Raw genomic sequence first — 15,362 nt, forward strand, 5'->3', positions numbered from 1 at the left:
CACTGCAATAGGAATTCAGATGGGACATGAAGAGCAAGGTGCAGTGGCAGAGATGTGGGTGTCTGCACCAAAATAGCAGTTCAGATGGGACATGAGGTTTAAGGTGCAGTGGTAGAGATGTGGGTGTCTGCACTGCAATAGCACTTCAGATGGGACATGAGGATCAAGGTGCAGTGACAGAGATGCAGTGACTTCACTGCAATAGCACTTTAGGTGGGACATGAGGATCAAGGTGCAGTGGCAGAGATGCAGGTGTCTACACGGCAATAGTACTTCAGATGAGACATGAGGATCAAAGTGCAGTGTCAGAGATGCCAGTGTCTGCACTGCAATAGCACTTCAGATGGGAGATGCGGATCAAGGTGCAGTGGCAGAGATGCAGGTATCTGCACTGCAATAGGAATTCAGATGGGACATGAAGAGCAAGGTGCAGTGGCAGAGATGTGGGTGTCTGCACCAAAATAGCAGTTCAGATGGGACATGAGGATTAAGGTACAGTGGTAGAGATGTGGGTGTCTGCACTGCAGTAGCAGCGGCAGAGATGCGGGTGTCAGCACTGCAATAGCACTTCAGATGGGACTTGAGGATCAAGGTGCAGTGGCAGAGATGCAGGTGTCTGCACTTCAGTAGACCTTCAGATGGGATATGAGGATCGAAGTGCAGTGGCAGACATGCGGGTGGCTGCACTGCAATAGCACTTCAGATGGAACATGAGGATGAAGGTGCAGTGGCAGAGATGTGGGTGTCTGCACTGCAATAGCACTTCAGATGGGGCATGAGTATTTAGGTGCAGTGGCAGAGATGCAGGTGTCTGCACTGCAATAGAACTTCAGATGGGACTTGAGGATCAAGGTGCAGTGGCAGAGATGCAGGTGTCTGCACTGCAGTAGACCTTGAGATGGGACATGAGGATCAAGGTGCAGTGGCAGAGATGTGGGTGTCTGCACCAAAATAGCAGTTCACATGGGACATGAGGATTAAGGTGCAGTGGCAGAGATGTGGGTGTCTGCACCAAAATAGCAGTTCAGATGGGACATGAGGATTAAGGTGCAGTGGCAGAGATGTGGGTGTCTGAACTGCAGTAGCAGCGGCAGAGATGCGGGTGTCTGCACTGCAATAGCACTTCAGATGGGACTTGAGGATCAAGGTGCAGTGGCAGAGATGCAGGTGTCTGCACTGCAGTAGACCTTGAGATGGGACATGAGGATCAAGGTGCAGTGGCAGACATGCGGGTGGCTGCACTGCATTAGCACTTCAGATGAGAAATGAGGACCAACGTGCAGTGGCAGAGCTGAGGGTGTCTGCACTGCAATAGCACTTCAGATGGAACATGAGGATGAAGGTGCAGTGGCAGAGATGTGGATGTCTGCACTGCAATAGCACTTCAGATGGAGCATGAGTATTTAGGTGCAGTGGCAGAGATGCAGGTGTCTGCACTGCAATAGCACTTCAGATGGGACATGAGGATTTAGGTGTAGTGGCAGAGATGTGGGTGTCTGCACTGCATTTGAACTTAAGATGGGACATGAGGATCAAGGTGCAGTGCCAGAGATGCAGGTGTCTGCACTGCAATAACACTTCAGATGGGACATGAGGATCAAGGTGCAGTGGCAGAGATGCGGGTGTCTCCATCACAATAACACCTCAGATGGGACATGAGGATCAAGGTGCAGTGGCAGAGATGTGGGTGTCTGCACTGTAATAGGACTTCAGATGGGACATGAGGATCAAGGTGCAGTGGCAGAGATGGAGGTGTCTGCACTGCAACAGCACTTCAGATGGGACATGAGGATCAAACTGCAATGGCAGAGATGCGGGTGTCTGCACTGCAATAGCACTTCAGATGGGACATAAGGATTAAGGTGCAGTGGCAGAGACGCGAGAGTCTGTACTTAAATAGCACTGGAGATGGGACATAAGGATGAAGGTGCAGTGGCAGAGATGACGGTGACTGTACTGCAATAGCACTGGAGATGGGACAAAAGAATTAAGGTGCATTGGCAGAGATATACATCTCAGTATTAGAATAGTACTGGAAGCTGGGCAAAAGATATAAGGTGCATTTGGCAGAGATGCAGGTCTCCCAACTGAAGACATTGAAGGCTAGATTTATAGATTGTGGTGCTCTGGCTAAAATGTGAGTCTTAGCACTAGGCTAGTACTGGTTGCTGGCTATAGGGATTACTATGTATTGGCAGAGATGCAGTCTCAGTACTGGAATGCAAGCGGAGACAGGATATCAGAATTAAGGTACATGCAAAGATCATCGTCACACAACAGAAATACCTATCAATGCTCAGAGAAAGAATTAAGGTGCACTGAGAGAGATGCAGGTCTCAGTACTAGAATAAAACAGGTGGCTGGATATAAGGATTGGGGTGCTTTGCTAAAGATGCTGGCCTTCTTAGTGGAATATCATTGGTTGATGGACATAAGTATTAAGGTGCAGTGGCAGGGATGCAGGTGTCTATACTGCAATAGCACTGGATATGGTACATAAGGATTAAGGTGCAGTGGCAGAGATGCAGCTTTCTGTACTGCAATAGTACTGGAGATGGGACATAATGATTACGGTGCAGTGACAGAGATGCATGTGTCTGTACTGAAATAGCACTGCAGATGGGACATTTAGATTAAGGTGCATTGGCAGAGATGCATGTGTCTGTACTGCAATAGCACTGGAGATGGCACATGAGAATTATGATGCAGTGCGTGACAAGCGGATATCTGTATTTCAATAGCATTGGAGATTAGATTTAAGGATTAAGGAGCTGTGGCAGAGATATGGGTGTCTGTACTGCAGTAGCACTGGAGATGGGACATAAGGATTAAGCTGCAGTGGCAGAGATGCGAGTTTCTGTACTGCAATAGCACTGGATATGGTACATAAGGATTAAGGTGCAGTGGCAGAGATGCAGGTGTCTGTACTGCAAGATCACTCGAGATGGTACATAAGGATTAAGGTGCAGTGGCAGAGATGCAGATGTCTGCACTGCAATACTACTGGAGATGGGACATAATGATTACAGTGCAGTGGCAGAGATGCAGCTGTCTGTTCTGCAATAGCACTGGAGATGGAACATAAGGATTAAGGTGCAGTGGCAGAGATGAGGGTGTCTGTACTGCAAGAACACGGCAGATGGGACATAAGGATTAAGGTGCAGTGGAAGAGATGCGAGTGTCTGTACTGCAATAACACTGGAGATGGCACATGAGAATTAGGATGCAGTGGGTGACAAGCGGATATCTGAACTTCAATAGCATTGGATATTGGATTTAAGGATTAAGGTGCTGTGGTAGAGATGTGGGTGTCTGTACTGCAATAGCACTGGAGATGGGACATGAGAATTAAGGTGCAGTGAGTGTGAAGCAGGTGTCTGTACTGCAGTAGCATTGGAGATGGGATTTGATATGATATGATATGATATCACCTTATCTTATCTTCATTTAAGGATTAAGGTGCAGTGGCAGGGATGTGGGTGTCTGTACTGCAACAGCACTGGAGATAGCACATAAGGATTAAGGTGCAGTGGCAGAGATGCGGGTGTCTATACTGCAATAGCACTGGAGATGGGGCATTTGGATTAAAGTGCATTGACAGAGATGTGTGTGTCTGTACTGCAATAGCACTGGAGATGGCACATGAGAATTAAGCTGCAGTGGGTGACAAGCTGGTGTCTGTACTTCAATAGCATTGGAGATTGGATTTAATGATTAAGGTGCTGTGGCAGAGATGTGGGTGTCTCCACTGCAATAGCACTGGAGATGGGACAAAAAGATTAAGCTGCAGTGGCAGAGATGCAAGTGTCTGTACTGGAATGGCACTGGAGATGGGACATGAGAATTAAGGTGCAGTGAGTGTGAAGCGGGTGTCTGTACTGTAATAGCATTGGAGATGGGATTTAAGGATTAAGGTGCAGTGGCAGGGATGTGGGTGCCTGTACTGAAACAACACTGGAGATAGCACATAAGGATTAAGGTGCAGTGCCTGTGATGCAGGTTCCTGTACACTCCAATAGCACTGGAGGTGGGACATAAGGATTAAGGTTCAGTGGCAGAGATGCCGGTGTCTGTACTGCAATAGCACTGGAGATGGGACATTAGGATTAAGGTGCAGTGGCAGAGAATCATGTCTCGATACTGTAATAGCATTGGAGGCTGGGTAGAATAATTTAGGCGCATTGGCAGAGATGAGTGTGTGAGTATTGGAATAACATTGGAGGATGGACATACAAATCAGTATGCAATGGCAGTGATATTGGCCTCAAACCTGTATAACCACTGGAGGCTGCACATAAGGATTAAGGTTCAGTGAAAAAGATGTAGCTGTCTCTTCTAAAATAGCACTGGAGTTGGGACATAAGGATTAAGGTGCAGTGGCAGTGATGCTTGTGTCTACACTGCAATAGCACTTCAGATGGGACATGAGGAATAAGGTGTAGTGGTAGAGATGCAGGTGTCTGCTCTGCAATAGCACTTCAGATGGGGCATGAGGATTAAGGTGCAGTGGCAGTGATGCGGGTGTCTGTACTTCAATAGCACTTTCGATAGGACATGAGGATTAAGGTGCAGTGGTAGAGATGCAGGTATCTGCATTGCAATAGCAGTGTAGATGAGACATAACGATTAAGGTGCAGTGGCAGAGATGTGGTTGTCTCCACTGCAATAACCCTGGAGATGAGACATGCAGATTAAGGTGCAGTGGCAAAGATGAGGGTGTCTCTACTGCAATAGCACTTCAGATGGGATATGAGGATTAAGGTGCAGTGGCAGAGATGTGGGTGTTTGCACTGCAATAGCAAATCAAATGGGACATGAGGATTAAGGTGCAGTGGTAGAGATGCAGGTGTCTGCTCTGCAATAGCACTGGTGATGAGACATAAGGATTAAGGTGCAGTGGCAGCGATGCAGCTGTCTGAACTGCAAAGGCACTTCAGATGGGACATGAGGATTAAGGTGGAGTGACAGAGATGCGTGTGTCTGCACTGCAATAGCATATCAGATGGGACATGAGGAATAAGGTGCAGTGGCAGTGATGCGGGTGTCTGAACTGTAATAGCACTTCAGATGGGACATGAGGATTAAGGTGCAGTGGTAGAGATGCAGGTGTCTGCACTGCAATAGCCCTGGAGAGGAGACATAAGGATTAAGGTGCAGTGGAAAAGATGTGGGTGTCTACACTGCAATAACACTGGAGATGACACTTACGGATTAAGGGGCAGTGGCAGAGATGCGGGTGTCTGCACTGCAAAGGCACTTCAGATGGGACATGAGGATTAAGGTGCAGTGGCCTAGATGCGGGTGTCTGCACTGCAATAGCACATTAAATAAGACATGAGGACTAAGGTGCAGTGGTAGAGATGCAGGTGTCTGCACTGCAATAGCACTGGAGATGAGACATGCAGATTAAGGTGCAGTGGAAAAGATGAGGGTGTCTCTACTGCAATAGCACTTCATATGGGATATGAGGATTAAGGTGCAGTGGCAGAGATGCAGGTGTCTGCACTGCAATAGCATATCAGATGGGACATGAGGAATAAGGTGCAGTGGTAGAGATGCAGGTGTCTGCACTGCAATAGCCCTGGAGAGGAGACATAAGGATTAAGGTGCAGTGGAAGAGATGTAGGTGTCTGCACTGCAAAAACACTGGAGATGAGACATACGGATTAAGGGGCAGTGGCAGAGATCAGGGTGTCTGTACTGCAATAGCACTGGAGATTGAACAAAAGATGTGGGTGTCTGTACTGCAAGAACACTGGAGATGGAACATAAGGATTAAGGTCTAGTTGCAGAGATGCAGGTGTATGTACTGCAAGAACACTGGAGATGGGACATAAGGATTAAGGTGCAGTGGCAGAGATGCAGGTGTCTGCTCTGCAATAGCATTGAAGATAAGACATAAGGATTAAGGTGCAGTGGCAGAGATGAAGGTGTCTGTACTGCAATTGCACTGGAGACGGGACATAAGAATTAAGGTGCATTGGCAGAGATATACAGCTCAGTATTGGAACAGTACTGGAAGCTTGGCAAACTATTTAAGGTCCACTGGCAGAGTTGCAGGTCTCCCAACTGGAAGACATTGAAGGCTGGATATATAGATTGTGGTGCACTGGCTAAGATGTGAGTTTTAGCACTGGAATAGTACTGGTCACTGGATATAAGGATTAATATGTATTGGCAGAGATGCATGTCGCAGTACTGGAATCATCGTCTCACAACAGAAATAACGTTCAATGCTCAGAGAAAGAATTAAGGTGCACTGACAGAGATGCAGGTCTCAGTACAAGAATAACACAGGTGGCTGAATATATAAGGATTAGAGTGCTTTGCTAAAGATGCTGGCCTTCTTAGTGTAATATCATTGGTTGATGGACATAAGTATTATGGTGCAGTGGCTAGGATGCAGGTGTCTGTACTGCAATAGCACTTGATATGGTACAAAGGGATTAAGGTGCAGTGGCAGAGATGCGGGTGTCTGTACTGCAAGAACACTGGAGATGGGACATAAGGATTGAGGTGCAGTGGCAGAGATGCAGCTGTCTGTACTGCAATAGTACTGGAGATGGGACATAATGATTACGGTGCAGTGGCAGAGATGCGGCTGTCTGTTCTGCAATAGCACTGGAGATGGGACATAAGGATTAATGTGCAGTGGCAGAGATGTGGCTGACTGTACTGGAAGTACACTGGAGATGGGACATAAGGATTAAGGTGCAGTGGCAAAGATGCGAGTGTCTGTACTGCAATAGCACTGGAGATGGGACATTTGGGTGAAGGTGCATTGGCAGAGATGTGTGTGTCTGTACTGCAATAGCACTGGAAATGGGCCAGAAGATGTAGGTGTCTGTACTGCAATAGTACTCCAGATGGGACATGAGGATTAAGGTGCAGTGGCAGATATGCAGGTGTCTGCACTGCAATAGCACTGGAGATGAGACATAAGGATTAAGGTGCAGTGGCAGAGATGACAGTGTCTGTACTGCAATAGCACTGGAGACGGGACATAATAATTAAGATGCATTGGCAGTGATATACATCTCAGTATTGGAATAGTACTGGAAGCTGGGCAAAATATATAAACTGCATTGGCAGAGATGCATGTCTCGCAACTGGAAGACATTGAAGACAGGACTTATAGATTGTGGTGCTCTGGCTAAGATGTGAGCCTTAGCACGAGAATAGTACTGTTCGCTGGATATAAGGATTACTATGTATTGGCAGAGATGCATGTCTCAGTACTGGAATGCAAGCGGAGACAGGATATCAGGGTTAAGGTGCATGCAGAGCTCATCGTCTCAAAACAGAAATAACTTTCAATGCTCACAGAAAGAATTAAGGTGCACTGACAGAGATGCAGGTCTCAGTACTAGAATAAAACAGGTGGCTGGATATAAGGATTAGGGTGCTTTGCTAAAGATGCTGGCCTTCTTAGTGTAATATCATTGGTTGATGGACATAAGTATTAAGGTGCAGTGGAAGGGATGTAGGTGTCTGTACTGCAATAGCACTGGATATGGTACAAAGGGATTAAGGTGCAGTGGCAGAGATGCAGGCGTCTGTACTGCAAGAACACTGAAGATGGGACATAAGGATAGGATTGAGGTGCAGTGGCAGAGATGCAGCTGTCTGTACTGCAATAGAACTGGAGATAGGACATTATTATTAAGGTGCAGTGGCAGAGATGCGGCTGTCTGTTCTGCAATAGCACTGGAGATGGGACATAAGGATTAAGGTGCAGTGGCAGAGATGCAGCTGTCTGTACTGCAGTAGTACTGGAGATGGGACATAATGATTAAGTTGCAGTGGCAGAGATGCGGCTGAGATGTGGCTGTCTGTTCTGCAATAGCACTGGAGATGGTACATAACGATTAAGGTGCAGTGGCAGAGATGTGGTTGTATCCACTGCAATAATCCTGGAGATGAGACATGCAGATTAAGGTGCAGTGGCAAAGATGAGGGTGTCTCTACTGCAATAGCACTTCATGTGGGATATGAGGATTAAGGTGCAGTTGCAGAGATGTGGGTTTTTGCACTGCAATAGCACATCAGATGGGACATGAGGATTAAGGTGCAGTGGTAGAGATGCAGGTGTCTGCTCTGCAGTAGCACTGATGATGAGACATAAGGATTAAGGTGCAGTGGCAGCGATGCGGCTGTTGGAACTGCAAAGGCACTTCAGATGGGACATGAGGATTAAGGTGTAGTGGCAGAGATGCGGGTGTCTGCACTGCAATAGCATATCAGATGGGACATGAGGAATAAGGTGCAGTGGTAGAGATGCAGGTGTCTGCACTGCAATAGCGCTGGAGAGGAGACATAAGGATTAAGGTGCAGTGGAAGAGATGTGGGTGGTGTCTGCACTGCAATAACACTGGAGATGAGACATACGGATTAAGGGGCAGTGGCAGAGATCAGGGTGTCTGTACTGCAATAGCACTGGAGATTGAACAAAAGATGTGGGTGTCTGTACTGCAAGAACACTGGAGATGGAACATAAGGATTAAGGTCTAGTTGCAGAGATGCAGGTGTATGTACTGCAAGAACACTGGAGATGGGACATAAGGATTAAGGTGCAGTGGCAGAGATGCAGGTGTCTGCTCTGCAATAGCATTGAAGATGAGACATAAGGATTAAGGTGCAGTGGCAGAGATGAAGGTGTCTGTACTGCAATTGCACTGGAGACGGGACATAAGAATTAAGGTGCATTGGCAGAGATATACAGCTCAGTATTGGAACAGTACTGGAAGCTTGGCAAAATATATAAGGTCCACTGGCAGAGTTGCAGGTCTCCCAACTGGAAGACATTGAAGGCTGGATTTATAGATTGTGGTGCACTGGCTAAGATGTGAGTTTTAGCACTAGAATAGTACTGGTCGCTGGATATAAGGATTAATATGTATTGGCAGAGATGCATGTCGCAGTACTGGAATCATCGTCTCACAACAGAAATAGCGTTCAATGCTCAGAGAAAGAATTAAGGTGCACTGACAGAGATGCAGGTATCAGTACAAGAATAAAACAGGTGGCTGAATATATAAGGATTAGGGTGCTTTGCTAAAGATGCTGGCCTTCTTAGTGTGATATCATTGGTTGATTGACATAAGTATTATGGTGCAGTGGCTGGGATGCAGGTGTCTGTACCGCAATAGCACTTGATATGGTACAACGGGATTAAGGTGCAGTTGCAGAGATGCGGGTGTCTATACTGCAAGAACACTGGAGATGGGACATAAGGATTGAGGTGCAGTGGCAGAGATGCAGCTGTCTGTGCTGCAATAGTACTGGAGATGGGACATAATGATTACGGTGCAGTGGCAGAGATGCGGCTGTCTGTTCTGCAATAGCACTGGAGATGGGACATGAGGATTAAGGTGCAGTGGCAGAGATGTGGCTGACTGTACTGGAAGAACACTGGAGATGGGACATAAGGATTAAGGTGCAGTGGCAAAGATGCAAGTGTCTGTACTGCAATAGCACTGGAGATGGGACATTTGGGTGAAAGTGCATTGGCAGAGATGTGTGTGTCTGTACTGCAATAGCACTGGAAATGGGATAGAAGATGTAGGTGTCTGTACTGCAATAGCACTTCAGATGGGACATGAGGATTAAGGTGCAGTGGCAGATATGCAGGTGTCTGCACTGCAATAGCACTGGAGATGAGACATAAGGATTAAGGTGCAGTGGCAGAGATGACAGTGTCTGTACTGCAATAGCACTCGAGACGGGACATAATAATGAGGTGCATTGGCAGTGATATACATCTCAGTATTGGAATAGTACTGGAAGCTGGGCAAAATATATAAACTGCATTGGCAGTGATGTAGGTCTCGCAACTGGAAGACATTGAAGGCAAGACTTATAGATTGTGGTGCTCTGGCTGAGATGTGAGCCTTAGCACTAGAATAGTACTGGTCGCTGGATATAAGGATTACTATGTATTGGCATTGATGCATGTCTCAGTACTGGAATGCAAGCGGAGACAGGATAACAGGATTAAGGTGCATGCAGAGCTCATTGTCTCAAAACAGAAATAACTTTCAATGCTCAGAGAAAGAATTAAGGTGCACTGACTGTCACGATGCCCGCTCCCGGGGAGCTGGCTCAGGCCCTGCGTCCCCGAAAGCGGACATCAAGTCCACGGGGAAGGTCCCAGCAACCCCTTATAGGGGCCCTTTGGACAGCGTCCTGGCGCCTATGGCACCAGGCTCATAGAAAACGTCAGTCCTGGCGCCATAGGCGCCAGGCTCATTATGAAAGTGTTTGGGTGCACTTACCTGATGCAGACCCTGCTGCAAACCCCGGCCTCCTGGAGGCCTGAAAGGAACTACTTTACCTGTGGGACTCATTTACCACCCGGGCGTGGTCGGGGAAGGATACATACCTGATTGGAGGAAGGACACATTCTAGGAACTTCTTCCAAGGCTATTTAAACCACACCCGATCAGCCACACGTGCTTCGCGTTGTTCTGCATCTAGCAGCTGGACGCTCACCGTGTCTGCTCCTGCATCCTGACTTCTGCCACGCCTGCCAGCATCCTGAATCACCTGCAAAGGAAGGGAACAAGAGAACAGAAGAAGGAAAAGGCCTTACCTGCTAAATGTGCATCCCAGAGACATTTCGCCGACGATCCTGAAAAGGAAGACATTTATTTTTAAAAGCACATCGCATCGATCGCTGCAGCGCCTCATTCTACTCACCTTACAGGGCGCTTCCATGTTCTGCAGCGACCATCCGGATCCGCAGTCGCGCCCCAGCGCCTAGGAGGAAAAGACAATAACGAAGGTGAGAGAAAGAAGGGAAAAGGGAAGCTAAATCTCCATGTTAAGACTTACCTGCTGGGTCATTCCCTTTTCATTTCGGGGCCGCGCCGCATCCAGGCATTTTCGGACCCCGGCCCCTAAGGGGAAAAAGACATCAGCGTTAATGAGCGAATGAAAAGACATTACCAAGACGCTCATTAAAGACTTACCTGATTTCCACAAGGATTTCACCTCTCATCTCGGGTCGGTGCCTGTTCCCCGGCATTTCGTACCCCGGCCCCTATGGGGAAAAAGACACTAGCATTAGAACATTAATGCATGGACACAAGGGGAACCACTTATCAAAAACTTACCTGGAAGCCAAGCAAGTTTGGTTCTCACCAATCCGAAAATCCAGTGAAGTAACTGGATACCAACGCGCCCCCGCATCAGAAACCACCAATCCGAAAATCCAGTGAAGTAACTGGATACCAACGCGCCCCTGCATCAGAAGCAGGATGGAGAGCTCGTCCTTCCAGACCCTAAGGTGAGATGCTACGGGGAAGCACAGAAGGGTTTTGAGGAGGGTGGGAAGGGTAAGTGGGAGGCCGATTGCATTACCCCGCAGACAGTTAACCCCCTATTTTCACCTACAGAAGGATACTTCTGCGAGTCAGACAAGCCAGATTTGGGGCCCGGTCCAGTCCGTCTTCCGACCCCTGCGCATCACCTTAGACGAGGTCACAACAGCGCGAACCAGGCCAGCGCCTCCGTGGGAGTCAGGTGAGCGTTACAGAACGCGAAGCCTTCCTACAAATTCCCACCCAGGCGCTATGGAAACTTCTGAGACTGATAAGTTGGCCCAATTATTGGGGGAATTACGGGCCGAAGTACATGCCGCTCGTCAAGAGACTAATGCCCTCAAGAGGGAATTAATAATATCAAAGGAAAGAACTGATGACCTGGCCAGACAGCTTTTTCAAAGTCAAGCTGGGCAAACTCCCCTACCCGGTTCCGGAGTGAACCCCGCTCCTGTGGTTCCCAGTAACCCTGTGCATATTAATCTACCTGGAAACATCCCGCTGGCCCCACCCGAACGCTTTGCTAGGGACCCCAAACGATTCGCTGTATTCATGAATCAGTGTCGTTTGCACTTCCTATGCAGGCCTGGGGCCTTCCCTCATGATCAGACCAAAGTAGCCTTTGTATTGTCATATCTCAGCGGCTGCGCTGCCGATTGGTCAGTTCCACTGGTTACTCAGGATGACGCGATTCTCCGTGATTTTCAAGGATTTCAAGCAAGCATGGAAAGGTTATTTGCTCGACACTCTCAGGGGCAGGCTCTGGATGATGAACTTCTATCCCTGCGACAGGGCAATCAGGATCTCCTATCCTACATTGCAACCTTTAATAGACTAATTGTAGAAACTGGGTGGCCAGAGGATAAGAGAATCACGTTATTTTATCGAGGTTTACGTGGAGAACTTAAAGATGTCCTGGCCCAAGTTGTAAATCCACCCCGAGAATGCACAGAATATATAGACTTAGTGGTCCAATTGGATCACAGACTCCAGAAAATAAAAGCAGATCGGTCCAGGTTTGAGACCCGGGTGTTGGTCAAGACCCACGCTAACCCCAAGGGAGTTGATGTCTCAGAGCCTATGCAAATTGGTGGGGTTGAAGGACCTTTAACTCAAAAGGAACGTGAAAGGAGGCGGCAATTAAAGTTATGTCTTTATTGTGGGAACTCTGGACACTTTCTACGAGATTGCCCAGCAAAAACGCCCCGAAAGGCGGTAGGGGCCGCTGATAAAAACCTTGAAGACTCTGTTTCGGGAAACGACTGAGCCCGACAAGTGTAGGGGTCCGCTTGCCGAGCTTGAAAACTAACTCTCAGACCTCGCATTTCATAGTGCCAATGGTTCTCGTAGATCCAGAACAGCCTAAGCAGTTGCATGCAATAAAGGCATACATCGATAGCGGGGCTATTGGAAATTATGTGGACCGTGAGTTGGTCTCCAGGATTAACCTCCCTCTCCGTCCTAAAACCAGCAAAGACGTCATCACCACAGTAGATGGAACTGAAATTGCCTCTGGACCGGTAACGCATTCCACTACTGAGGTAACTCTTATTGGTACCGACGGCCATCGGGAGGCAGTTGTGTTTGATGTAACCAAGGCCCCACAGTTTCAGGTTATTCTTGGAATTCCTTGGTTAGAGACACATAATCCTCGAATTGATTGGCGAGCTAAGAGAATAACCTTCCCGGATTGTGCACAAATCTGTTATCCAGAAAACCTGAAGATTAATCTAGCATCTGTAACCTCTGCCTCCATGCAATTGCCTCCGGAATACCAAGACTTTCAGGACATCTTCCAAAAGGAACAGGCCAACACGTTACCTCCTCATCGATCGTACGATTGCCAAATCGATCTGGTGCCCGGTGCACAACCCGCTTGTAGCAGGATTTATGCCCTTACCGAACCTGAGAACCTGCATCTGAGACAATATTTGGATCAATACCTCGCCAATGGTTTTATTCGCCCGTCAAAGTCCCCGGCATCCTCGGCTTTGTTCTTCGTGCCTAAAAAGGAAGGCGACCTTAGAACTTGTATTGATTACTGCGCATTGAATCAGATAACGGTTAAAAACCGTTATCCTCTGCTTCTGATCCCTGAACTCCTTGACCAGGTAAAGGACGCTTGCATATACACCAAGTTAGACCTCCGGGGGGCATATCATCTGGTGCGAGTAAAAGAAGGCGACGAATGGAAAACGGCCTTCCGTACTAAGCATGGATTATTCGAATACCAGGTAATGCCCTTCGGGTTGTGCAATGCGCCGGCTGCCTTCCAATTCTTCATGAATGATGTCCTTCGGGAACTCATCGATGTTTGTGTTGTCGTCTATATCGATGACATTCTAGTGTACTCCTCTTCGGAATCTGATCACAGAAAACACGTTAGGGCAGTTCTGGAAAAACTGCGCCAACACAAACTATTTGCTAAACTGGAGAAATGTGTTTTCCATACCACAGAAGTTGAGTTTCTCGGTTTCATCCTGACACCCAAAGGAGTCCGAATGGACTCAAGAAAAGTGGATGCCATCCTCAAATGGCCATCACCTAGCTCTGTAAAAGGGGTTCAAAGCATGCTCGGCTTTGCCAATTTCTATCGCAGGTTTATCCCGGAATTTTCACGCATAGTACAACCCATTACTGCACTCTTGAGGAAAAATAAACGTTTTGAATGGTCTGAAGAAGCCGAGCAGGCCTTCCAGGATTTAAAAGCTAAGTTTACCTCTGCACCTATATTGAAACATCCACGTCCAGATCTCCTGTATGTCGCCGAAACTGACGCATCCAGTCTAGCCATGGGAGCAGTTCTGTCTCAAAGAGATCCCGAAACCAACCAACTGCATCCCGTAGCATTTGGTCCAGAAAATTCTCGGCACCAGAGATTAATTATGCAATCACTGACAAAGAACTGTTAGCCATAAAGTCCGCTTTTAAAGCCTGGCGGCATTACCTGCTTGGCGCTCGACATACCATCACAGTGATCACTGATCACCGGAATTTACAGTATTTGAAAACCGCCAAGGCTCAGTCATCACGGCAGCTCCGATGGGCTTTGTTTTTCGCTGAATTTGATTTCGTGATTACCTATCGACCTGGCTGCAAGAATGGCAAAGCAGACGCCTTATCCCTAATTGGAATGGGAGAACCTGATACAAACTCAGAACCAGTACCAATAATTCCCGAACAGAGAATTCTAGGCATGACTTTGTTACAGACGCTTGAAGACATTCAAGTCAGAGTGAAACAACTCCTGGACCCTACAGTCCTACAGGATTGGATACAAAAGGGATCAGACTTTACCATAGATAATGGTTTACCTTATTACCAAGGACGCTTATTCCTGCCACACAAAGATTTACACAAACTAGTTATTTCCAGTTATCATGATACATTAATAGAGGGACACCCCGGTATTGCCAAGGCAATGGAAAAGGTGAAACGACAATTCTGGTGGCCCTCTTGGCGAAAAGATGTTAAATCTTTTGTGATGTCCTGTGGTGTTTGCGCCCAAAATAAAGGTCAAAAGAAAAGACCAGCCGGTCTCCTCCAACCTCTAGACGTACCGCCAGCACCCTGGCACACCCTATCAATGGATTTTATTACGGACCTGCCTCCTTGTTCGGGATATAATACCATTCTGGTAATTGTGGATTTGTTTTCCAAAATGGCCCACTTCATTCCTTTGAAAGGTTTACCTTCAGCTTCTGTCCTAGCCAAAGAATTCCTCGAAAATATTGTTCGGCTACATGGATTCCCATCTATACTAATCTCTGACCCGGGAAGCCAATTCATTTCCCACTTCTGGCGCAAATGTTGTCAAATGGCACAAATCGACGTAAGATTATCGACCAGTCACCACCCTCAGACCGATGGTCAGACTGAGAGGACAAATCAGACCCTTGAGCAGTACTTACGGTGTATGTTACAGCAATCTGAAAGCAACTGGAAAGACATTCTTTGGATAGCCGAATACGCATATAATAATTCGGTACACTCTGGAACTGGCCATAGTCCTTTTTATACCTTGTTTGGACATCACCCTCG

This window comes from Ambystoma mexicanum, chromosome 13 (assembly GCF_040938575.1).
Source record: "Ambystoma mexicanum isolate Mex_15411 chromosome 13, UKY_AmexF1_1, whole genome shotgun sequence".
Taxonomy (NCBI): domain Eukaryota; kingdom Metazoa; phylum Chordata; class Amphibia; order Caudata; family Ambystomatidae; genus Ambystoma; species Ambystoma mexicanum.